The sequence below is a fragment of the Hermetia illucens genome, chromosome 6 (genome assembly GCF_905115235.1).
Source record: "Hermetia illucens chromosome 6, iHerIll2.2.curated.20191125, whole genome shotgun sequence".
Classification (NCBI taxonomy): Eukaryota; Metazoa; Arthropoda; class Insecta; order Diptera; family Stratiomyidae; genus Hermetia; species Hermetia illucens.
In genome coordinates, this window is record NC_051854.1 from 49,303,948 (window position 1) to 49,328,347 (window position 24,400).

General features: G+C 45.3%; 1 protein-coding gene across 3 annotated transcripts in view; it reads left to right on the top strand.

Moving 5' to 3' along the window:
* The window catches only part of LOC119660349, a 585,741-nt gene that overhangs the window by 215,028 nt on the left and 346,313 nt on the right, over positions 1–24,400 (top strand). The window lies entirely within an intron of this gene.

The following is a 24,400-nucleotide window of genomic DNA, read 5'->3' on the forward strand; positions in this document are numbered from 1 at the left end:
CCAGCGAGAAATTCAGGATTTGATGAACATAATGCTTATTATGAAATCCCCAAACTGTAAATATAATAGAATTATTCCTCAGCCTCACCATACCGACAACCACCCCTTTTGACCCCACTCTTTTACTCAAATTTGCTAAGGGATTTCTTTCCAAATTTCACTACTTCTTTATTCTGTTCCCAGCCCATCCATAGGCAACCTGAAAAACGACGATTATTTTGCATAATCGGGTTTGCAACATTTTTCCCTTATCCACCCCATTGTCGCGGAAAGATTTTGAAAAATTCATGAACCGGATGCCACTTATAAATTTACACCGTGAATTTCAACAAGGAACGCCACGAATATCATTTATTGCTGAACATTTTCTGGAAGGAATTTTTGTCGACTTAGGACTTTCTTCAGCATGAGATGGGACTAGGTAAATGCCTGAAATTTTTAGATAAAAGTAAGGAAGGTAGAATTTGTTTGAAGTGAAGGGACGTTCACTGTATACTTTCGCACCCCTTTTTGTATTGGACACCCATACCTTACCTTTCTTTGTTTAAAGAGGATTCTGTCCTTATCCGACATTCCGATAACCACTTTTAGATGAATTTTTTGGGAACGAATATGTAAACGAATATGAAATGTGACCCTTATTTGTCACTCGTTTGAATCTCAAATATGACTAGCAAGACTATTATCTGATGCCGAATAGTTACTACAAATTATAGCCCAGGAGTCACGATACCTCCTCAAATTCAGACCAGCCCTATCTTCTTCAGGCTCATTATAAACCCCATCGCATAGAGGCGTCAAGCTCTAATTTGAGAACATTTTGCGCCAAATGGAGGCAAAAAGGTGTGCCTTCAGGATAACATCGAAATTTCAATTATGGAACAATATGATGATCCCCTTACATACTAATTTGCGGAAGTGCTGGATGGAAATCTCAATTGATTCTAATTTATTCCGAAGCTTACTGAACGGGAAACCACCTTGTAAAGGTTTTCTGCTTTTGCCATGCTACCCCCAAAGAAGGAATCCTTAATTCTGAATAGAATTCGAATAATCTACGCATCTTTCATCGTCTGCACAGTTCAATCCGAATGAATATGGAAATTATGCATGACGGAGATAAGCTGTCGGTGAATTGCTTGATTTTATATTGTTCCTTGGGGTGAAAATTTGAATGGGCTAGGACTATTAAAACTTAGGAAATTACTTTGCTGCTTGGAGAATTTTTTTCAGGAAATTCCTAGTAAAACTGCTGTTTGAAAGAATCCAGGGCATATTCTAATTATTCATGAGAGCGGAGTTAGGCAGAACTGGGCTGGCTTGTCTCAAAAAGCATTTTTAATTTCTGAGAAAAATGTTATAAGGAAACCGCTATTCCAGTCAGAGACGACTAAAAGCGACATAAAAGTTCTGGGGGCTTAACGTGAGTACCTGCCGTGTAGGCATAATCCCATGGTCCTCTTCGAACACGGATTGATTTTGGGACCACAATCAGAGCCCCGCCATCACTGGCATAGCGGTACTGGTTTATACTGAGTGCAGGCTCAGCATTCATACCAGTGGATGTGAGGCCTATCTAACACCTATGCCACAACTAAGGGCTACGGCACCCGAGTTGCACAGCGCAACTCCACGCTTGAGCCCCGAGGAGCTCTGCCCGCGATGTAGGCATAACCACAACCACCATGAAACTCCCACTAGGGGGCCAACCACAAATAACCGGGCCGAGAACACATCCTCCAGAGGTTCTCCCGGAGCATACGCTCTCAGAGGGCAGTCCCGGTTCCCATGGTACCAGAGAACCTCCGGTGAGGCTTCGTGGCACAGCCACTTCCGATGAGTCCCTTGCAGACTCGGGCCTGATCACCCTCCTCGACTACGTGGGGAACTAAAAGCGACAGTCAAATGACTGCCAAGCTTTCATATTCCAGCCCCTGTTTCATTGAAAGTCTGTCCATCGATTGACTCACCATAAGCAACCCTTAGCTGAAAATGGTAGCAAAGGTATGAATATCAGATTTGACACATCTTGAAACGACAGCAAGAATGTAACATCTAGAATTCAAGTAATAGAGACAATTCATATTGTTTCGATCAACGATAACGTATAGTTGTGCTCAAAAATCGATATGCCCGGAAGAAAGTGCAAATTTAACGTCCCATTAGAAGCTATATCAACTCCTGGGAGGCTCCCTCTGACATTGGACTGTGGCATTTCGGGTTAAACCGAAATCCTAGTGCAATGCCTTAGATTGGGCTTCCTAAATTTGCAAAGGATCGCTTAAATCATGGTTACAAATATAAAGTTTAACGAAACTCCTTCTACTGGAAGATCAGCTGTTACAAAGCTTTAATATAGTATCCTTGCCGAATTAGAGACTTGATAATCCGATTCCATCCATATTAGATATTTTTCTTGTATATCTGCAGGCCGGCATGGCATTTTTGTAAGTTGACGGGATGATTTTGCTCATAAGGGCTTGAGGCGTGACTAAGACGGCCTCCCATTCGGAGGAAGTCGCAGAACTCTGTAATGAACCTAAAACAAATAGGAAGATCGAACAACCCTCCTGAGTGGCCGGAAACGACCTAGATGGAAGGGCAATCCCAGAAACTTAAAAAGTTAGCGAAAATGACCGTGAGAGTCCGCCCGTAAAGACAGAAACTCCATCAAAGTGCTCGGTTGGCGTGTTCTTGCCCGCCACTGTGCTAACCAGGCTCAGGAATATGGGGGGGGGGGGGGGGGGGGGTGTCCTTTGATCTCTTACGTGTCATTAGTACAAAATTAACAAGTCTATAGCGATGCGTAGGCTCCCACCGGATTTAAAACTAAGCAACAAACAAAAGAATTCGCGATGGCCTAACGAAAAAACCCGTGTGCGATCGGGAGGGAAGATTCACGATGGATCACAGACCCGATCATTGCTTCTTCTGCCTCAGATAATTATTGCAGCGCGGCCCCTGAGGTTCCCTGCCATCCTTGATATCCTCAGGCCATTATTTAGAAGATGTCACTAAAAAGGTTTTGCGAGGAGGGGAAAGGGAGGAACCCCTCAATTTAAAAAAACTTTTGTTCAAATTCATTCATAAACAAAAAAACCAAGAAAAATGAAATCACTTACACGGTTTTTACACTCCGAGCTCGGCGTGGCGTGTATCTGTCGTTGTTTTGTTTTTTTTTTAATAGGAAAATTGCTTGGCAAAAAAATATACCGAAATACTTTTGTTTTTCTGTTCCTTATTTTCTTTCCGGGGTTCTCCCAGCGACACATACGCGAGGGGGGAAATGTTACGCACACTCCCACCAGAAATTCTTGGACGTTACAAATCACTACACGTGGCAGATAAGCAAGCTCCTCTTTGACAAGTCTGCCAGGAGGACGTGATTAACTAGCGTTCGTTAATCACGTCCTCCTGGCAGACTATGTTTTCAGTCCCTTTTCATTTTGCCGCCTCACGCCCATGCACAAATTTACCAAAACGTCGTTACAATATCGAAAACTATGCACCGCTAGTTCATCAAACTAATTCCCTGACTTTCCGACTACGCCTCCACGACATCCATCCCTTTGCTCACCAACTTCCTTTCCGAATCCCAGCGTTTTTCAATTCTCGTCTTACAAAAAAAAATCCCCTGGGATTTACCTTTTACGAGGGTGGAATGCATTCTCCAATCCAGTATTTAGTTTTAAGAATTTTGAAAAGAAAACTTACCTTACTTAATGTCCGAAGCTGAAAATCGGGAGACCAAGAAACCAACCAACTCTAGTCTACACAGCTCCAGCAAAACAATGAATCCCACCGGCCGTTGATCAGCTGTCCACCCACGAACCGGTCCCCATGCCCATGAGTTCATTTTGCAGCAACATGCGCGTGCACCTACGCATGCGGCAAATCATTCCTCTCGGTCAAGATCAATTCGTCCGAATGCATTCAATAATGTGCAATCTGCGGCAAAAATTAAGGTAATTGCACATTATGGAATGCATTATTTGAGCAAATTAATTCAGAAAAAGACGAAAGAGATTGCGTTCCCGTCGCGAAGTTACCGTCACTACGACCCATGATACAGAGGACCGAGATTGCTCAGCGATTTTTTATCGGTCGGCCCAGTTTAAACCTATCAGTCTGTCGATAAAATAGTGCTTCTGTATCGTTCCCATCCGTGCCTTAATGGGAAACTACGCATACGTGTCACGGGTCAATGAAATGCTCTTCAAATTCCTCAGGACTCTCCGAGCCGCTCACACTGCTCTTCTCTGTTCTGCGCAAAGAGCTCTTGGGGCGACCCACGTCACCCATCTTGGGAGAGTGGCTTTCAATGCAATTGACGCCCTCTTTAATGGTGGCTCATCCATCACCACTTCCACCTTTCATAAACTTCTTCACCGGTAAATGACCAAGTTCTTTGTTCGAAATCAGGCCTTCGTACCCCGATGACATGTCGCAGACAAACTATTGACAAAGTTTTGGAAAATAGTTATTGTTCCGATCGATCGGTCGATTCATGTCCCTGTTGGTATTCATTAAGGTAGCGCCCTCTCACCACTCCTCTTTGTTCTTTTTATGGACACCATCACACGAGACATCCAACATCCAGCGCCCAATACACTTCTTTATGCACATGATGTTTTCCTAGCATCTAATTACAAAAATGATGTTGTTCAGAAATGGAATGATCGCCTCATACAACATGGTCTCAGATTGAATTTGAATAAAACCGAGTTTTTGATGACCGATCTCCATGAAACAGGCACAATCACTGTCAGCGGCAGTGACCTTCCCAGAAATGAGCGATTTAAATACCTCGGATCAACCCTATCAGCCAATGGAGAACTACGCTATGCATTAATGCAACCTGGTTCAAGTGGCGTTCCATAACTGGTGTTCTTTGTGACCGACGTGTCAACAAACGTCTCAAATCTAAGATTTACCGCAATGTCGTCCGCCCTGTCGCCCTCTTTTGTTCTGAATGTTGGTCGTCCAGAAAAGATAATGAACCGCGTCTTGCAGTAATGGAGACGATGATGCTGCGTTGGACGAGTGACGTAAGACGTTTTGATCACATCCGAAATGAGAATATCCGTGACTGATATGGGGTTGCACCGATCGTGGGAAAATTGCGAGAGAAGCGTCTTCGATAGTATGGTCACCTAATTCGCGCTAATTATAAATCACTTGCCAAGATTGGTCTAAACATCAAATTGGATGGTAAAAGACCAAAAGGCCGGCCAAAACAACGGTGGCTTGATACGCTGAATCATCATTATCATCAACGGCGCAACAACCGGTATCCGGTCTAGGCCTGCCTTAATAAGGAACTCCAGAGATACCGGTTTTGCGCCGAGATCCACCAATTCGATATCCCTAAAAGCCGTACGCTGAATGGGGATTTAAAAGCCACGAGATTGCATCCAGATCAGGCATTCGATAGAGCTAAATGGCGAAACGGATCAAGACGAGCCGACCCCGCTTGAGAACGGGACAAAGGCTGAAGAAAAAGAAGAAGTGTTCTCAGACGAGCTTTTAGCTGTTGGCATCCTAGTAAGAGTTGCACCAGTATGAATGCTGGGCCATGCACTCAGTATAGACTAGTACCGTTGTCGCCTGTCAGAACCGGGCGCTGATTTGGACCACAAAATTCGTGTCTTACGAAGACCAAGTTGTTAGGTTTAAAGGGCTGGAACTCGCATTAAACTACACGGGCGTAACTATTACCCCATCAAGAAGGTTTCAGATTACAAGTAGCAGATTTACAGAAACTACAGGCGCAGCGATGAATAGATCTTTGGCTATACTCCGACTGAGCGCATTGATGGCCGAAATGGTTTCCCTTCTATTTGGAGGGCCAGTCCGTATCCAGTTGCTATGTTGACATCATCCACAAGAGGTGGAACTTTACTGGACGCAATACGGTTGAAATACATCCACCTCTTCAGCTGCTCGTCATTGTGGGTGAAGAATCGAGCGTTGACGTCCCTCAAGAGGGCATCGACAGTTCGTGACCACATGTAAGTTCTTTCGTGAGGCGCTATACGATTCTGAAATCATTACTACCCGGTACAACCTTTGCTTCCCTCACGAGCGGAATTTCAAATTCCCGTTTCTGATGGCGCACACCACGTTGAACTTACCGGGGTTCCGAACGGTAACGCGGTTAATACTCAGTATCACTCGCAGCGATCAATAAAGCCTTCAGCCCCTTACGTTCATTGATCCGCGTCCATCGTTTCGTAGTCGGCTAGGCATCTCGTTATGCCTCTTCGCGACATGGTCGACAATATGCGCAACACCAGACATAATCGCGTTATCTAAGGTATCTACACTCCGGTCAGAAATACAACTCTCCCACTGTCGCCCAGCTGGATAATCGCCTGTACTAGATAGTATCCCCGCAAAGGTATATATCACCATCATCAATGGCGCAAAAACCAGTATCCGGTCAAGGCCTGCCTTAATAAGGAACTCCAGACATTCCAGTTTTGGGTCGAGGTGCACCAATTCGATATCCCTAAAAGCTGTCTGGCGTCCTGAACTACGTCATCGCTCCAATCTAGGCAGTGTCTGCCTCGTCTTCTTTTCAACCATACATATTGCCCTTATAGACTTTCCGGGCTGGATCATCCTCATCCATACGGATTAAATGACCCGCCCACCGTAATCTATTGAGCCGGGTTTTATACACAACCTGACGGTCATGGCATCGCTCATAGATTTCATCGTTATGTAGGCTACGGAATCGTCCATCCACATATAGGAGGCCAAAAATTCTTCGGAGGATTCTTCTCTCGAACGCGACCAAGAGTTCGCAATTTTTCTTGCTAAGAACCCAAGTTTCCGAGGAATACATGAGGCCTGGCAAGATCATTGTCTTGTACAGTAAGAGCTTTGAGCCTATGGTGAGACATTTCAAGCGGAACAGCTTTTGTAAACTGAAATAGGCTCTGTTGGCTGCCAACAACCGTGCGCGGATTTCATCATCGTAACTGTTATCGGTTGTGATTTTCGACCCTGGATAGGAGAAATTATCAACGGTCTCAAAGTTGTTTTCTCCTATCTTTATTCTTCCCGTTTGACCAGTGCGATTTGATGTTGTTCGTTGCTGACGCTGACACCATATATTTTATCTTGCCTTCATTGATGTGCAGCCCAAGATCTCGCGCCAATCGCCGCCTGCTCAATCTGGATGGAGGCAGTTTGTACGTCTCTGGTCGTTCTTCCCATGATGTCGATATCGTCAGCATAGGCCAGTAGTTGGGTGGAATTAAAGAGGATCGTACCTCTTGCATTTACCTCAACATCACGGATCACTTTCTCGAGGGCCAGGTTATAGACGTATGATAGGGCATTCCCTTGTCGCAGACCGTTGTTGATGTCGAATGGTCTTGAGAGTGTTCCTGGTGCTTTTATCGGGCCTCGCACATTGGTCAGGGTCAGCCTAGTCAGTCTTATCAATTTCTTCGGGATAGCGAATTCTCTCATGGCCGTGTACAGTCTTACCATGGCTATGCTATCATAGGCGGCTTTAAAGTCGATGAATAGATGGTGCAACTGGTGACTATATTCCAACAGTTTGTCCATCGCTTGCCGCAGACAGAAAATCTGATCTGTTGTTGATTTGCCTGGAGTGAAGCCTCTTTGGTATGGGCCAATGATGTTCTGGGCGTATGGGGCTATCCGAGCTAGCAAGATAGCGGAGAATATCTCATAGATGGTACTCAGCAACGTGATACCTCTATAATAAAGGTACATATACAGGTGGTAAAACCACCTGTTCGGCGCATTCAATGCTTGTCCGGAGAGGACATTTGTGGTATGGCGAGCCTTATAAAGGGGACCCGGAGTTGGCTCCTCTATATGCTTTGCTCAACCGGCAATGTGCTCGCAAAGCTCATCAGAACTAAACTCATTGAAGTGGTACGTGCTGCCAGCTTTACTGCAGAGTTGGGCATATACGAGTATGCTAGGCACTCTACTCTCTACGTTCGAGCTGACTCTTGCGGATATTGAATTGCGAAATTAATGCGAGGAATAAACGGATGGATGACTGCTCATGGTTTGAGCCTTGTGTTAGGAAAACCCGAAGCAGTCACCTCGACCAGAAAGACAATCCCTGATGAAATTTTTCGAACAAATAAAATTTTGGTCTAAAGTCGACTAGTGGCAAACATTAGGGGTATTACTTTTAACAGGAGATAGAGAGAGACCTTTTCATGAGTGGAACGGCGAAGGGGACCCAAAAAAAGTGGTTGCCCGTAGAGACCGGCAACATACGTACACTGAAGAAATTGCAACTCTTTTGGGAAAACTGGTCAAGAAGCAGGTGGACTGTCCAGTTGGCAACTTTGGCGCGTGGTGGAACCGAAAGCATGATGGGGAAGCGAGGAGGTTTTTAGTTTCACCTGCAAGCATAGAGGAGCTCTTTTCAGGCAGCTTTATCATGCTGAAAGGCGTTGTCAGACAGCCGTGTTGCACACTTCGTTCGGACTCTTCTTTTTGCGAAGAAAATTGAGCACGATCGATGGAGAGATCGGGTGGTAGGGGGTTCTTTGGACTAGGAATTTCCTATCTCATCTCCCTTCCGGTTAGTGAAAGGAATTGAAAGCCCTCTAAGGCAGGAAAGGAGAACGGTTACTCGGACGTAACGCGTCAAATAGTTCCAGGCTAGTTCTTTGATGGCAGGGAGGACTTTCCCAATCATTCTTCCTACCTAAAAAAATACAGGGTGGTGAATCCATCCGTCTTAAGCACAATTTGCGCTTATCATGCATATTAAGAGGGGACGCAAATTCTTTCGAATGGAATCTAGTGAGATGCCAAATAAGAGCTCTGGTCTGACTTGATTTGCTTCTATTTTTGGTATTAGCTAGAAAGTAATGAAAGCTTGTTCAAAAACAAGCGAATACCAATGTGAGTCTAGCTCCTTTCTGAGAAACTGAATTAAGTCACCCTTCTCACTTCCTTCTGGTGTTTGCCATAGGGAGGAAAATTTATATTTAGGGGTTCATCCGTGGGACCGAGAAGAAGCCAAGTAATTGACCTAACAATCTGTACCTCAAAAGTGTTACAGTTTATTACACACTGGCGAGTGTTAGACGAGATCTCACTGTCAGATCACCGATACCTAGAATTCAATCTGACTATCGCCGGCGAACAGTCTGCAGTTCAAAGACGGAACCCTAGGAAAATGGATTGGACAAAGTTCAATGAACTTCTTCTTCTTCTTCTTCTCATTGTACTATCCCCGTAAATCGCCTATTCAATGACTTCCTGCCTACGGTGTTCGCAGACTTTAGTGAATCTGAGAACATTCTCCAGAGGCAGAGAGTGTACAGATTCTTCATTGAAAAAAACCATGCCAAGTTGTCTTCGTCTGAGATGTGAGGATGCCGGGCAGTAGCATAAAAAATGCAACGCCGTCTCCTCCTCCTCTTCACATTGGCTGCACATAGCCGAAACCACTACCGTAATCTTTTCCATATGGTAGTTTAAAGGTCAGTGTCCCGTTAAACACCCTACTAGGGTTTTCGCTCTGGTGGCCCTAGGCTTTTTACAAGGATTTTCGCCTGCCGGCAAGAGTCCAAATTTCTCCACTCGGCTGCGTGAATCCTTGCAATTTTATCATTCTGAGTAAACTTGACAGTAGATGGTCGGATTCCAAGAGCTGGTTCTGACGCCACCATTGTGGATCCAGACACTCGGCGAGCCAGTCTGTCAGCCTCCTCATTACCAGCGATGTTAGAGTACCCCGGCACTCACATCAGGAATGTTTCGTTCAGTAACACCTGATGACAACTCCACACCAACTGGCTTGATATGTCATTGTCATTTAGTGCTGATAATGCCGCCCGACTGTCGGAACAGATTCGAATGGTCCGACCCCTCCACTTTTGTCGCAGACATTCTTCTGCTGCCAATGAAATGGCAAATATCTCCGCCTGGAATATGGTCGTCATTTTTCCGAAGGGTCGGGCCAGTTCTATGATCGGATTCTCCGAGAACACCCCTGCGCCCGATCCATCCTCCATGGCTGACTCGTCGGTGAAGATTATTAGGTCTGTAATCTGAAAGGACTCATGGCCATTTGTCGACCATTCTTCACTTTTGGTGATTACGAAAGTGTATGTCTTTTCAAAGACGAACCTGGAAACCATATGATCGGTGGGCATCAGGGCTACCGGATGTTTGTCAAGGAATTTCCCGATAGACGCATGACCGTGTGATCAGCCGCCTTTCCACGCCCCAATGGTATTGAGTCTATATGCGTCATTGGCTGCTTTCCGTTTCACCTCAAAGTGACTGGGGGGTAAATTTAAGATAGCTTCAAGTGCCACAGTCAGCGTAGTACTCATTGCTCAAGTAATACTTAGGCAACCAAGTCTCTGAATCTGCGTTAGCAGCTTCCTACTGTTAGCAAAGTTCAGTCTTAGCCACCAGACGATGCATGCATACATCAAAATGATGAATTGAAAACTCTGAACTGCACACTTTTCGAGTGCTATGAAGAGATTTGTCCTATTTCCTGAGGCCAAAGCGGTACAACTGTTCCTTGGTGGAACCGGCAACTGCAAAAACTCAGGAAATCAACTAGGCCACTTCTGAACCGGATTTGCAAAAGTAATAAGAACGAAGACTGATTAAATTTCAGGAACTCACAGCGTGAATATAAGAGGCTCGTTACATGTCCGAAACGAGACTCCTTTAGAGCGTAGTGTGAGGAACTGGAAAGTGAAAGAGAGACTTCAAGGCTGTGCAGAGTCCTCAAAAGGGATGAGTCGGCCAAGTTGGACTCTCTTAGAAAACCCGAGGGTACTTTAACGAACTCAAGACTGGATTCAGTACAGACCCTCCTGGAAGTACATCACTCGGGAGAAAGAAGAAATATTTTTCGAGGATGTCTTGCTCTGGGCTACGTACCGTCCTCCTGGCAAAAGGTTAAGGTAGTCTTCATACCGAAACCTGGGAAAGATGACTATTCTAATCCAAAGAACTTCAGACAGATCAGCTTGACTTCATTCTTCCTGAAAATTTTAGAGAGACTGGTCACATTCGTGGAAATGTACTTAAGTCGCACCCACTTAGTGAAAACCAACATGCTTACCAACGTGGAAAGTCCTGTGAGTGTGCTCTTCATTCTTTGGTCACAAAGATAGAGGATGCAACTGTTCGTGGACATTGAAGGGGCTTTTGACTGTGCGCCTTTTCAAAAACTTTGTGATGCCGCCAGAGAGTATGGTGTTGATGATGCTTAAATTAAGTGGACCCATGCTATGCTAATGCAGAGATTATTGTGCGCTAAGGTGGGCGTCAATCGGTATCTGATTGCTCAAGCAACGAAGGGCTGCCCGCAAGGAAGTGTGCTCTCGCCACTTCTTTGGAGTATGCTGATCGACTCACTACTATGCGAACTGCAAAGTTTGCCATTACACGCTCAAGCTTATGCTGATACCATGGCTGTGCTTGCTGTTGATCAGGATCTTGGAACGGCGTGTAAAAATATATAACGTGCCGTTGATTTGATAGACAGTAGGTGCCTCAGCCATGGTTTTTCAGTTAATCCAAATAAAACCACAATGGCACTATTCGCAAAAAGGAAAAAAAATGGATGGACTTTGCCTCCCTCAGATGAGGGGTACTACCCTTTAACTTTCCAAAGAAGTGAAATATCTGGGAGTCACTCTAGATAAAAAACTTCTTTCGAACGAACATGTAGAGGTAAAGATGAAACGAGCTCTCACAGTTTATGGGCTGTGTAGACGGAGTTTTGTCTCGACATGGGGACTCAGGCCTCATGTGGTAATCTGGATATATGTTGCCATCATTAGGCCGATGTTCGTATATGCATTCGTCGTGTTGGTGATTGACGAGCGGTTGAAGGGCAGGCGCATTGCAATCTGCAGTGATAGCCAAGCGGCATTAAGGGCGTTGAGTAGTCCTTTGAACACCTCGAAAATCGTCCAGGAATGTAGAAATCGTTTGAACTCTATCTCCAGATTCTATGCGGTGGAACTACTCTGGGTACCTGGTCACTGTGGCGTAGAGGGAAATCGAATCTCGGATGCTTTATCGAAGGAGGGGTCAATATCCACTATGCCGGGACCGGAACCACCAATTGGAGTATCGCTAGCATTGGCTAAGTCTGTTTTCAAAAATTGGGAAGAAGCTTCCCACAATGACAGGTGGCAGAGCCTAAATACTGCTCGACACACCAAACTGTTCCTGCCAGAACCGCATTCTGACAAGCCATAGTTCACTAGCTGGGCATATGTTCAGAACAGGAATTACTCAAGATGATACGTGTCCCTCCTGTAATGAGGAAGCAGAATCCACGGAGCATTTCCTATGTGAATGCCCCGCCTATGGACGCATCAGGCATCAGATCTTTGGTGCCGATGTTCTCCATTTGCGATGAGTAGCATCACATTAACTAACGGAAATCCTGCGATACGTTAACGAATCCGGAATATTCCGATAGACGGGGTTGGCGAGTACAATGGGCCAACACGGCCTGAGTGCTCAGAAACTGTAACTTCTTCCCCACCACACACACGTGTAAATCCAGAAAAAGCAACATATTAAAAAGTTTAATATTTCGCAGAATCCTGAGAAAATCTCATGGGTCATATTTCAAGATTAACTTTACAGCGAGTTTCCTTCAACTCCCATAAAACGTCCTCATTAAATCGACGCCTTTTATGTACGCGTTGAATTACACAAGGCAAAAGAAAAAGAAAATATTGAAACGTGAATATAAATCACAGACTTTTTAAGGTTTTTTTTATGGTACCACTTCACAAGGTTCAAAGACTCAGATGCATGTCCTCATCTCTAATAATTCCATATCCCGAAGCCTCTTCATTCAACGCTCCGTTTTGGAATTCCTTAAGTACGTTTTGTTGTATGAATATCAATATGCGAGTGTGTACAGACGCATGCATCTGCAGATATATAGTATATATGTACTCGTATTTGAACAAGTATCGATACTTAAAATTTGAGCTAAGACGCTACAAACTCCTTCACCCTCTTTTGTGCCATCGACAGAAGGTGAACGAATCAATTTTATATCGACCCCATTCACATGTCCTCCGACGTATCTTTTCCAACGAACTGAGTTTATTGGCACAATTTACCCTCAAGCTGAAGACAACCCAAATCAAAAAGAGAAATTTCTAAATACCGGAAAGTATTATAATTTCTTCAAGTCAAGGATGTTGCGGGGGTTGAACGACACAAGAGAATGCAGAAGGAGTAATTTTCAAGGGTGGAAGGAAAACATTTAGTCTATGTGCCAACGATATCTTTTCCATTAGGCATTTCAGATTTCAGATTTTCTTGCTGATTTCGCAACAATTCCTTCTCGTTCCCATTCACAAAGGTTTCACTTTATTTGAAGCCGATGAATGACGGCTTCTGGAAAAGTGCCTTTTCTAAGAAGTTGACTATGCGCTGGTCTAGCGTTAATTCAATTCTATGGGAAATTGATGTGGGCGCTTTTGGAAATAAATAAAAATAAGTTTAAGGGAGAGAAGGGTAAACGTTCAATCAAATCGGAAATTATATTATTTGAGAGAACATGCCCTTTGGAAATGGAAAAAGGATCCAACTTAGCTCCTCGAAAAGGGGGCTAGAAATTCCATGTTATACAAAGCCTCGAGAACAATCTTAGCCTTGGATGACTTGATGGCAACATGAAAGTAAACTTCGGGGCTTATAAATTGACAATGAAATATTAACTTCACGTTATTCATAATGTAAGGAAAAAACTATGAACCCCCTCCCTTAGCTTCAGACCGATAAGTTTCCTAGTTGTACCCAATCCCTGTACCCTCAATTGAATTCTTAAAAGGACTAGCATTCGTCTTCATTATGCATTCAACTTTAATCCCTTCTTAAGAACCTTCTCTCCCTCCAGTTAAGCTCGATAAATCCCCTCCTTGTGCTTTGTGGAAACTGAAGGTATTGGAAACTACTAACTACGTCTATTAGCTGCCAAGTGGATTAAAATGCGATTAGTCACATCAATGGGCTTTCCTGTCGCCGAGTCGGCGATGTGTTTAAAGCAATTAGCTGTAAGACGAAGTTATGGTGTTATGGGCATTAGGGGGTAAATTGCGTCAATTGATATTCTGTAATCTGTTGAGTGCTGCAACTTGGAATCCATTTAGAAAAAGACTAATGTTCATGGTTAAGTAGTAAATTATCTATATTTCCACATATCTTGAGAGAGTAACTCAGAGAGTTCTATTGGCAATGAGGAAGGGAAACCCTCATGCATTTTCTCTGCAAGTGCCCAGCTCTAGCTAGAGTCAGACTGCGGACACTGGGTAAACCATCCTTTGGGAACCCCAGGGACATTTCTAGCTGCAGGGTGGGAGAGCAGCTCTCTTTCGTGAATGCTACGGGCTGGCTCTCAAGATCCGAGCCGGCTGGATTCTGCCTCTTTGCTTCCATAATAACAGTCACGGTCTTAGGAGTTTGTGGCATCAAAACGACGCACCAAAGCGCTAATTGGGCTCCTCGGAGCGGACACTGATACCTACCTACCTACCTACCCCATTGGCAATAAGCTGATGGAGTGGTGAGTTCATGGTGGTCAAGACTCATTTACAATGGTAAGCAACTTATAAGGTGGAAGGAGCACTTTAAAAGGAACCTTCGTTCCCTTTCCACCGCGAATTGTGAATTCTGTTCTCGAAATGCAAACACTGAAAGATGGTCACCGGAAGAAAACTATTTTATTTCATCGACCATCTTGGGAGAGGTTCTTCATTTATAGTATATCACCTATTCCGATGATACGGCGCAGACCGATGTTAACGAAGGCTTGGAGCTTTCGAGTTACAGTGCTGGTTACTTTTCATGTCCTATTCCCATATGTGTTTATCCTCAATTCAGCTTTATTTCTTTTCTCTTCCAAATCCAGAGCCATTTGCCCAAGGTCCATACCCCGGTGAGTGAGCAAACATATGTCATCAACAGAACCGGGGGGGTTTGAGGAAAAATATCATTATCCATTGTCCTCCAGGCAAAGAAGCATGAAGAACGTGATTGATAGCAAGAAGAGAAATTATCGGTGACAAAACTCAACCTTGGAGGACTGCGCTTTGGACCTCGAGGTCCTCTGATATTTTACCTTGGTGCAGCAAGTGGCGTTTATTGTTATAATATGACGCTTGATACGCTGGATGGGGAGTTAAAAGCCTCGAGATTGCTCCCAGATCAGGCATTCGAAAGAGCTAAATGGCGAAACCGATCACAAGGAGCCGACCCCGCTTGTGAACGGGAGAAAGACTGAAGAAAACGAAGAAGAAGAAGAATGCCCCTCCTATGTAGAGGACTCCAACTTTACCCTATCAAAAGCTTGCTCGAAATCGATAAAGAACAGGTGAAGCGAAGATCTAAACTCTGCGTATGGTTCCAAGATGACCCGTAGGGTGTTGATTGTCCGGAGCGGAAATCAGCCTGCTTTATCGATCAGCCTTCATCATCCGATGCGCGCAGTGTAACGAACCTGAATCCGCGCGCTCTAATTTCTTCGATTGCGACGGTTACTGCGGGAAATCTTACCACATCAAATACCTAGGTATTCCTGCAGTATTTTTAGGGATTCGAGCAATGTTCGTCAAAAACATAGCTTATCGCTGCAACACATGCCATGGCTCCACGCTTTCAGATGCAATACAGTTGCCTAATAAACAGTCCTCGACCTTGGCAGCCTTTCAGTGCCCCGTTGAAGCTGCTTTGGTACCGAAGTCGAATGGATTCCATCTACCAGCGGCTTCTACTGTATCTACATTTCCTTCTGCCAAGGATGACCATACCAAGCCCACCGATTCAGCACAATCACTGAATTCCGCCGAAAACGTGGATTGCCACACTGGTACAGTGCCAAAAATGCAGCAATCTACTAAGTCGTCGGTATCTACGTGTTCCCGGCGGCTTAGGAATTCGTTAGACGAGAATGTGACTTCCTCAACTTCGTCTCAGGAGTCTATACACCAGGCCTCTCAATCTGTGTTGAATTCGTCTGGAATGCCTTCCTACATCAGGGTTGTTTCCACTGGCTCTACACCCTTGATCTAACGGCCCCTATGCGACGAGTTACGGTCCGATCCTGTCTCGCTCCATCGCGCCTACAACGGGACAATATCCGCAGCCTCCTCAGCAAGTCACGAATCGGAACACAGCCGCCCCACTTTTTGACATCGTTCCTGTCGCCAACGAAGCTCCACTTCCCGCCGTTGCCACATATTCTGGTACTTCATCCACCCATACCAGTGACCCCAAGCTAAAGGTGGCGTCCCTACCTAAACAGCTCTTTATCTCGAGGCTAGCGTTCACAACTTCTACGGACGATATTCTGGAGTATATAAAGAGCAAAGTTGGTTTACTTTCTCCTCTGTTCTGCGTTAAACTGACTAAAGAAGACAACACCGACCGGGTGATTACATCTTTCAGGGTGCCTTATCCACACGAAGTTGACGTCCTCGGCAACCCTTCTTTCTAGCCTGAAGGTGTATTCATCAAGCCATACAAGCGCCCCAATTCGCGGGTAAATTTCAGGGCAACCCGCCTGCCTCGCCGAGCTATATATCTGGATCCATGTTTGCTGTCTGTCTGTTTTATCAAATCGTTAGGGGTTTAAGAACCAAGCTGGGGGCCTTCAATTTATCCACGTTGGCTCAGCAACACCATGCCATCTGTATCTCCGAAACATGGCTGGACGATGCCATAGTAAACTCCGAGCTCCCCGAAGGGTACTCCACTTTCCGCTGTGACAGGGCCCAGGATGCATCTCGATGGGGTCTTAATTGCAATAAAAGATACCCTCCCCGTCGAACTCGTCTTCTCCTCCTCCTTTCCTTTTGATTGTGTTGCTCGTCGTGTCTCTCCTCTCACCTTCCTCCCTTTCATTGTATCTTGTGTCCCCCGTGCTAGCCCTTCTCACCTGTATGAAGAATTGTTTGACAGTTTGTCTGAACTCCTTACCGTCAGATAACCTTCCCTCCTTTTGTTCCTTTGCGGAGATTTCAACCTCCCCATCCTCCCCATCCTCCACTGGCCTAACCATCCTAGCCTTCCAATTCCTTTCAGCAACCTCTCCCATTCTTCCCTCCCACTTTCTTCCTTTATGAACACTTGCTCTGCCCTGCATTTCAATACCACCAAAAATTCCTAGGAAGTGTATCTGGGGTACTCTATGTAGGAGGGGCATTCCAGAGAAACTAATAGATATTATCACAACGAGATATGGTGGCGCAAAATGTCACGTGCTGCATCGAGGTAAAATCTCAGAGGATTTTGAGGTCCAAAGCAGAGCATCCGGTCACCGATATTATTTCTTCTTGTTATCGGTCACATACTCCACGCTGCATTGTCCAGAGAACGTAGAGGAATTCAATTAACGATGGCATCTTTCCTCAAGCACCTCCACTACGCTGATGGTCTGTTTGCTCTCTCTCAACAGGTAGAGCATCAAAGGCATATATTTTTTTTTTTTTTACACGGAGGTGGCAAATCTTAGAAAGACACGTCCGCCGCAGCTCCGCCGCCCGAACGGCGGAACTACAGCGGGCGCGTGTGGGATTCACACCCACTAAAAACCACCCCCGGTCTCTCCAGCCCCAGCCCCGCGGGACCACCATTGAGAAATTACTTTGCGGGGTAGGTTTGCTCTTAGGCACTCATCCTTCTCCTATTTGCAGCTTTCCTCCTTCTTTGTTCCTTCAGCAACTCCTCTTGCATTTGGATGATTGCGGAGCCAACCGCAAGCCACTTCTCCTCGGACTCCAGCATCTCAGTAACCAAGCTCTCCGGGGTCCCGCTCCTGCCCAGCACCTGGTTTAAGCTCCTTCTCTCCATCGCAAATCGTGGGCAGTGAAACATGACATGCTCTGGATCCTCCGGTATGCCATCGCATCTGGGACAGTTCGGAAAATCATTCAACCCAAAGCGGTGCAGATACTGCCTGTAGCAACCACCGTGACCCGTGAGGAACTGGGTAATGTGGTAGTTGGTCTCGCCATGTTTTCGCTCAAGCCACACCCTAATGTTGGGAATGAGCCTGTGCGTCCACCGACCTTTCGTAGACTCCTCCCATCTGCGTTGCCAGAGATCAAGCGACTCTGACCTTGCCGCACTTCTACGCTGTGCATGCCCCTCCATATGTCTTGTATTGTACAGAACACTCATTTCTTTGGCCAGAATGTCAACCGGGATCATGCCTGCCACCACCAATACTGCCTCATCTGATGTGGTTCTAAAAGCACTGCATACCCTCAAAGCCATCCGCCGGTAAACCGAGTTCACCTGCTTCCGTCTATGAGAGTTTGCAAGCGCCTCTGCCCACACAGGCGACGAGTAGAGCAGGATGGAGCGCACCACTCCGGCTAGCACCAACCTCCGACAATGTTTCGGCCCACCAATATTTGGCAACATTTTTGCAAGTGCCGTGGTGGCACTGGCTGCCTTCTGGCATGCATACTCTAGGTGTTCCCTAAAACTCAATTTGGTGTCAATTATTACCCCCAGGTATTTGATAGCCGACTTTGATACGACCGTATGTCCACCGACCTCCACTTTTACAGTGTTATTTTTCCTGCGTTTCGTTATTAAGACTGCTTCCGTTTCCGCGTCCGCCAAGGTCAGCCGGCCTTTTCTAGCCAGGACTTTACCGCTCTCACTGTTTCCGTCGTGTAAACCTCCACATCTTCTGGGTGTTTTGCAGCCACAACCACAACTAGGTCATCAGCAAAGCCGACAATCGTAGTCCCCTCTGGGACGGGAAGAGCAAGATACATGACATTCCACAACAGGGGCCAAGTACCGATCCCTGTGGTACCCCGGCTGTGACAATGTACTCTTTGGGGCCCTCATCCCTCCCGTACCAGAGAGTCCTCTCTGAGAGGTAGTTTCCCACCAAATTCGCTAAGTATCCGGGGACACCTATGTCAGCCAACGCCCGTTTAATTCTATTCCAGTTGGCCGAGTTGAATGCGTTTTTGACATCCAACGCCACCACGGCACAGCAGCCACCAGAAATCAGTGCACCTTTTGCCAGGTTTACCACCATGCCAATTGCGTCCACCATGGAGCGGGCGCGTCGGAACCAAAACTGGCGTTCCGACAAACCATTGCTGGCTTCGACGATGGGTAGGAGTCTGTTGTAGATGACTCTCTCCATCATCTTTCCCATTGTATCCAACAGGCAGATAGGACGGTAGTATATCTAAGAAGCGTGATTTCTGCCAACTGTGGCATCGAACTGGATGTTACTCCAAACGGATTAAAAGCGCTAGATCCGCTTTAACTACCCTGTCTAAAGTATGAAAATGCAGTTACTTAAACTCCAAGATCAAGTTGAGATTGTTCTATGCTAGTGTCCTTTCTGTGTTGCTATATGGGAATAGCACGTGGAAAGTGAACTATTACCCAAAGACTGCGCGCTTTCTTCAATACCTTCTGCGTCACATCATTGGAGTGCGCTGGCCTGACACTGTCTCAAACGAAGAACTAGGCCAGCGCACATGCGTGGCGCTCGTACGTACTGTGATTGGAAGACGGAAGCGGCAACGAATAAGTCACACATTAAGCGGGACAACAATCGAATTGTGTGTATTGGTGTACATAGTCGAATCCACTCTCACAATATGATCGACGAGTAGGTCGTGCCAAGGGCACTTGGCGTACATTAGTGCAGGAGGATTGCGAGCGTCTTGGGAAGTCATGGGGGTGCTGAAGGGCATTTCAAGTAACCGTTAACGATGGCGCGTAGGTATGGCTGACGCGCTATACCCCACCAAAGGGTGAAAAGCACCATATATTCTGTCGTTCATTCTAGCGTTCAATTTCTCTGGATTACTTCGAGATCCGTTAGTGCAGCAACCTCCAGGTCCTCATTCCCAAGGAGTTCTCTTTCTTTGGTAGTGCTTTCCGCTGCCATCGCTTGAGAGCCGTCCCAGTCTACGGTATCCAATCCACGTTGATCTACTTCTGCATGCCCATATTAGATAGGTGCGTCCACATCACCAACTTTCCGTTCGTCCACTATTTCTGGTAAAGAATGGGAATCTTCTGGCAGGCAAAATTTAACATGTACTCTCGTACCATTTGTGGCTGAAGTTTCCTAGAAGATGTAGCCAATAAAACCAAGGACGTACCAGTCGTAATCGGTATTCTAGCCGTCCACATTACGAGAGTGGCGGTACTCTCCTTTCTCGATGACCGCGTCATAGACGCTTAGTGCTGGCTTTACATTGAAGAGGAAAGCATGCCTTCGATAGATATTGCTATTTCTTTAATTTTCAAACAAATGATCAGATACTCAGCTTTTTCACCATTACCACCACGACCCTGGCTTGGAGAAAATAGGGTATACCCCAAAAAAGACACTGGAAAACTGTCTGCTTGTTTAACCCTATGAATTTACGTATCTCCGTAGGGGAATAAGCAGATGGGCCTTGAGGAGCTCTTAATTAGTCATTATATCTTATCTAGATACTTCACCGTTCACGGCGACTTCTCCAGGAGTACCATTAGCAGTGATTGTGTTGGTATCCGGTGGTTACCCGTTTCGGAAGAAGTTTTCCATTAATATTAAATCTTCCATCTTTTTTCACAACTGTCTGGCTAAGAAATATAACTAGTAGAAGACATGGTTTTAAAAAGGATTAGGGATGTATTTTTCCTATGCAGCTGGGAAGCGAATATCCACTCATTTGATCCGGTGTACTCATTACAGGTCATTAAAAACAAGGGTTATTCGAGAAACCATATTATTCGTAAACACATGCTTGGAAAATGCTAAACGGTTTAACGGAAAATCCGACTTTTCAAAAAAAATCGGGGCACTCGTATTGTGGCCTCTTTCGCAGTTCACTGACCATAGATTTGTGCAAATCGGACGTTCATCAATTTGCCTTCAGAGTCGGGGCAAAATCCGCCTTTTACCCGTCCGACAAATCATTTTATAAATCGATAGTCAATTTCCATGATGTCTGCGCTTATTCTGTAAGGCCCATATGTGGTGCTTAGCGTCCATTGTCTGCGATGGAGTTTCCGTACGATTTCATTTCTGAGTCGAGGTCGATACAGGCACCTGCTGCAAGTCGCGCTACAACAACGTGAAAATATCCTTCAGTCAATTGGAAGCTGCTTTTGATGTATGGCCCAGGATGGAACAGCAGATGTGGGGAGCAGTAATAAATTGTCCTGTCCACGGAATTATACTCGATTTTCGAGAACGAAGTCACTTGGGGACTGGGAATATTCCAATATTTAATTTTAATGGTTTAGCAGGATGTTATCATAAATCCTGGGATCAGAGGAGTAATGGAGGGTGTGCTAGACGGGTTTAGAAAAAAGGCTAGTGGATATGTTTTATTGTTTGTAAATAGTCTATGGGTTAAATGGGGTGTAAAGTGGCTTTTCGGATCAGAGAACGAAAGCAGAAATGTGTGTCATGACTTGAGCTCAGAATCCTCTAGCACGAAATAGTTCTGTTGGTTAGAATCCACAGCCACTGTGGGGACATTGACGCGAGGAATCAGATACCGTCCAGTCCCAATTGTCTGGGGTATCGCAGTGGACATAGAGAATAACCAGAGACCATAAACTGCTCCTCTTGCCTTCGTAAGGATATGCGGTTTTACGGGATTGGAGGTATACCATAGAAGGGTCAGATTTTTCATAGTACACCGTTGATGGTGCTGACTAGTACTTCCACCTTCACGAAGTCCAGAATACTTCCGTGATCATATGACGCAGCCATCAGCTTGTTGTATTTTGCATCCAGTTCATCATAAAAGTCCACAGCTGTCAAATATGTAGCTTCGACTTGGATGCCTAAACTACCATGATCGACTTTTTCGGACCATGTCATTTACCGATTTGATCACCTCATCCAGTTTTTCGGCAAATTCCATTAACTTGTGAACGCTGACGAAATTGTAAGCCTCTATCCGCTTGTTCAGCAGCAGATTCTCTTGGGTCATCCTCTGTACTATCCTAAGTAGATCACCCCGGAGGTTGTCGATGTCATCGTAGACTTCATCATAAATGCCGAATACGGTGGCCTATACCTTCTACAGCAATTGTCTTCAGAACCTAGATGGTATGTTCAGAAGCTTGTCAATCTTGGGGGATAGATCGTTATGTTTAAAAGCAATATGCTTCACCAAACGAACGCAGCGGGTTGTTTGGTTTAATGTATCCGAACACATATTCCTTGTCATGTTAAGTGCTGAGACTATATCCTGACGGCCCTTCAGTGGGATAACTCTAGCTTGACCGAGCTTTTCGACGTGGTACTCTGCATGAGGTCTCAACAATTTATACATGCTCGTAGATATGTTCTGCGCGAACATCACCTCGAACGACAGGCACAGGATTCTTAAATTCAATAGCGCTCGTATTGTTGCCTTGATACCTCTACGCCTGCGGTTATGTCATAGGGCAGGTTAGCTTTCCGTGCTGTACCCGATGACCTCGAAAACCACCTTTTCCGCTTTGGATGGACCGTTCTCCCTAATGGCGTGATGATCACCGAATCTTCTGGAACGTCGATCGGCAAGGAGAGAGAGAGAATGCTAGGCTAACCTGGTTCTCCTGGCAGCCATGATAACGAACGGTGACGGTTCGAATTCTACCATCATCTCCTGGATAGATCTTCCAAATTCGTGCCAACTGCCGTTTCGTCGGTGGCGTGTCGGTTCTCGTAGTAGAATCAGCTCTCCAGTCCTTACGTTAGGAGCCTCGCCAATCCATTTTAATCTGACCTGTAAATGGTGCAGATACTCCCGAGAGGTGGCCAAAAAGTCTGAAATGTCGTCTTCAGTTGTTGCTACCGCCGTACAGACTCCGTTGACTCCTATCAACCTCAAGAATTGCAATCAATGGTCGTTGCACCAAAAAATGTCCCGGCGTCAACGCTTCGAAATCATCAGGATTGTTTGAGACTGGAATTAGAGGTCTTGAGTTCAGGCAAGTCTAGACGCAAATTCCTCGAATGTTGGAATTATTTTCATTTCCTCGACTACGTACTTCAGGTGTTGTTTAGCTGACTTCACCGCTGCCTGCCAGAGCCCACCAAGTGTGGCGTAGTTGCAGGAATAAATTTTCAGGTTATACCGTCTTTTGCGGATATAGCGGCGACCTTTTTCGTTCCCACCTCTACAGCCTGCTGCAACTCCTTTTGTAATTGGTTACTTGCTCCTATGATCTAATCGCTCCAGTTAGAAAAGATGTTTGCGAAGGAAGATACAATTCTCAATGTTACTCGAGAATATACACTTCGGGATGATTGGGAATTGTCATTAATAAGTTTACAATATTAGAAATGTGGGTTTTTTTTTACTTAATCCCGTTTATTCCTAATAAAATTAAAGAGCACTTTTGGGTTTCTGGTATTTACCGCGGTCTCTCTGGTATTTACCGCAGGTCTCGCTATAATGCTGCACGTCACTCTTGGCCAACATAGCATAGTATTCGATCTCAAATTTCCTGAGAGCTGGCGTACTGCTAGCGATGAGCACCAACTTGGCTTTTCCTTGGCGAAGTGACTTCAGAGTTTCCTGATACAAAGACGGAGGCAACGTTACATATTAATCAAATGAAAAATCTTCTGAAAAAAGGGTGGAAAGGCCCGCAAAATTAGTACCGTGATCACTATAGATCTTAGAGCAAAGACCTCTGAAAAAAGGGTAGAAGGGCCCGCAAAAATTAGTACCGTGATCACCATAGATCTCGGAGCAAAGACCTCTTCTTGTAGTGAATCTTTTGAATACTGCCAGGAAAGCTTCGGTAGACAAGTGGCTCACAAGCTTCAAATGCACAGCTTTGGTCACTACGTATATGAACATATTCTTTCAGAATAATACTAGACCGGCCTTTGGACATTCGATCTGTTTAGTCTACTCCGCAATACAAACCGGTGGCTGGGGATGACGCGAACGGCAGGAATGTTCCCCATCAGTTGCTGAGTACCATTGGTCTTGTATCTAACACAGGTGAGACAACGAAGAAGCTCGTTTCGAATCATCTTCTGATCGTTCAGAATCTAATATTGCATCTTCAAATAATTGCGAAGTGTCGGTGGAATGGGTAAAACGATTTTCAGAGTTTGGGAACATGAACGACTTGCCGGAGAGGGGATCAGGCCGCATAACAACGGAACAGGAGTATAGAGCGATCATTCGACTCTTTCAAGATACTTCAGACCTTTCACTGGGTACCTTTCAGTTGAAATTGCATAGAAAGCGAATAGATATATCTTTAAATATAATCCGCAGTCGCATGCGTGAAAATGTTATATCTCCTTTAAAAAAATCTTTGTTATCTGAAAAACACGTTGAAAAACGACTCAACTGGACAAAAGAAAATTTAGGTCGAGATTCGAGCA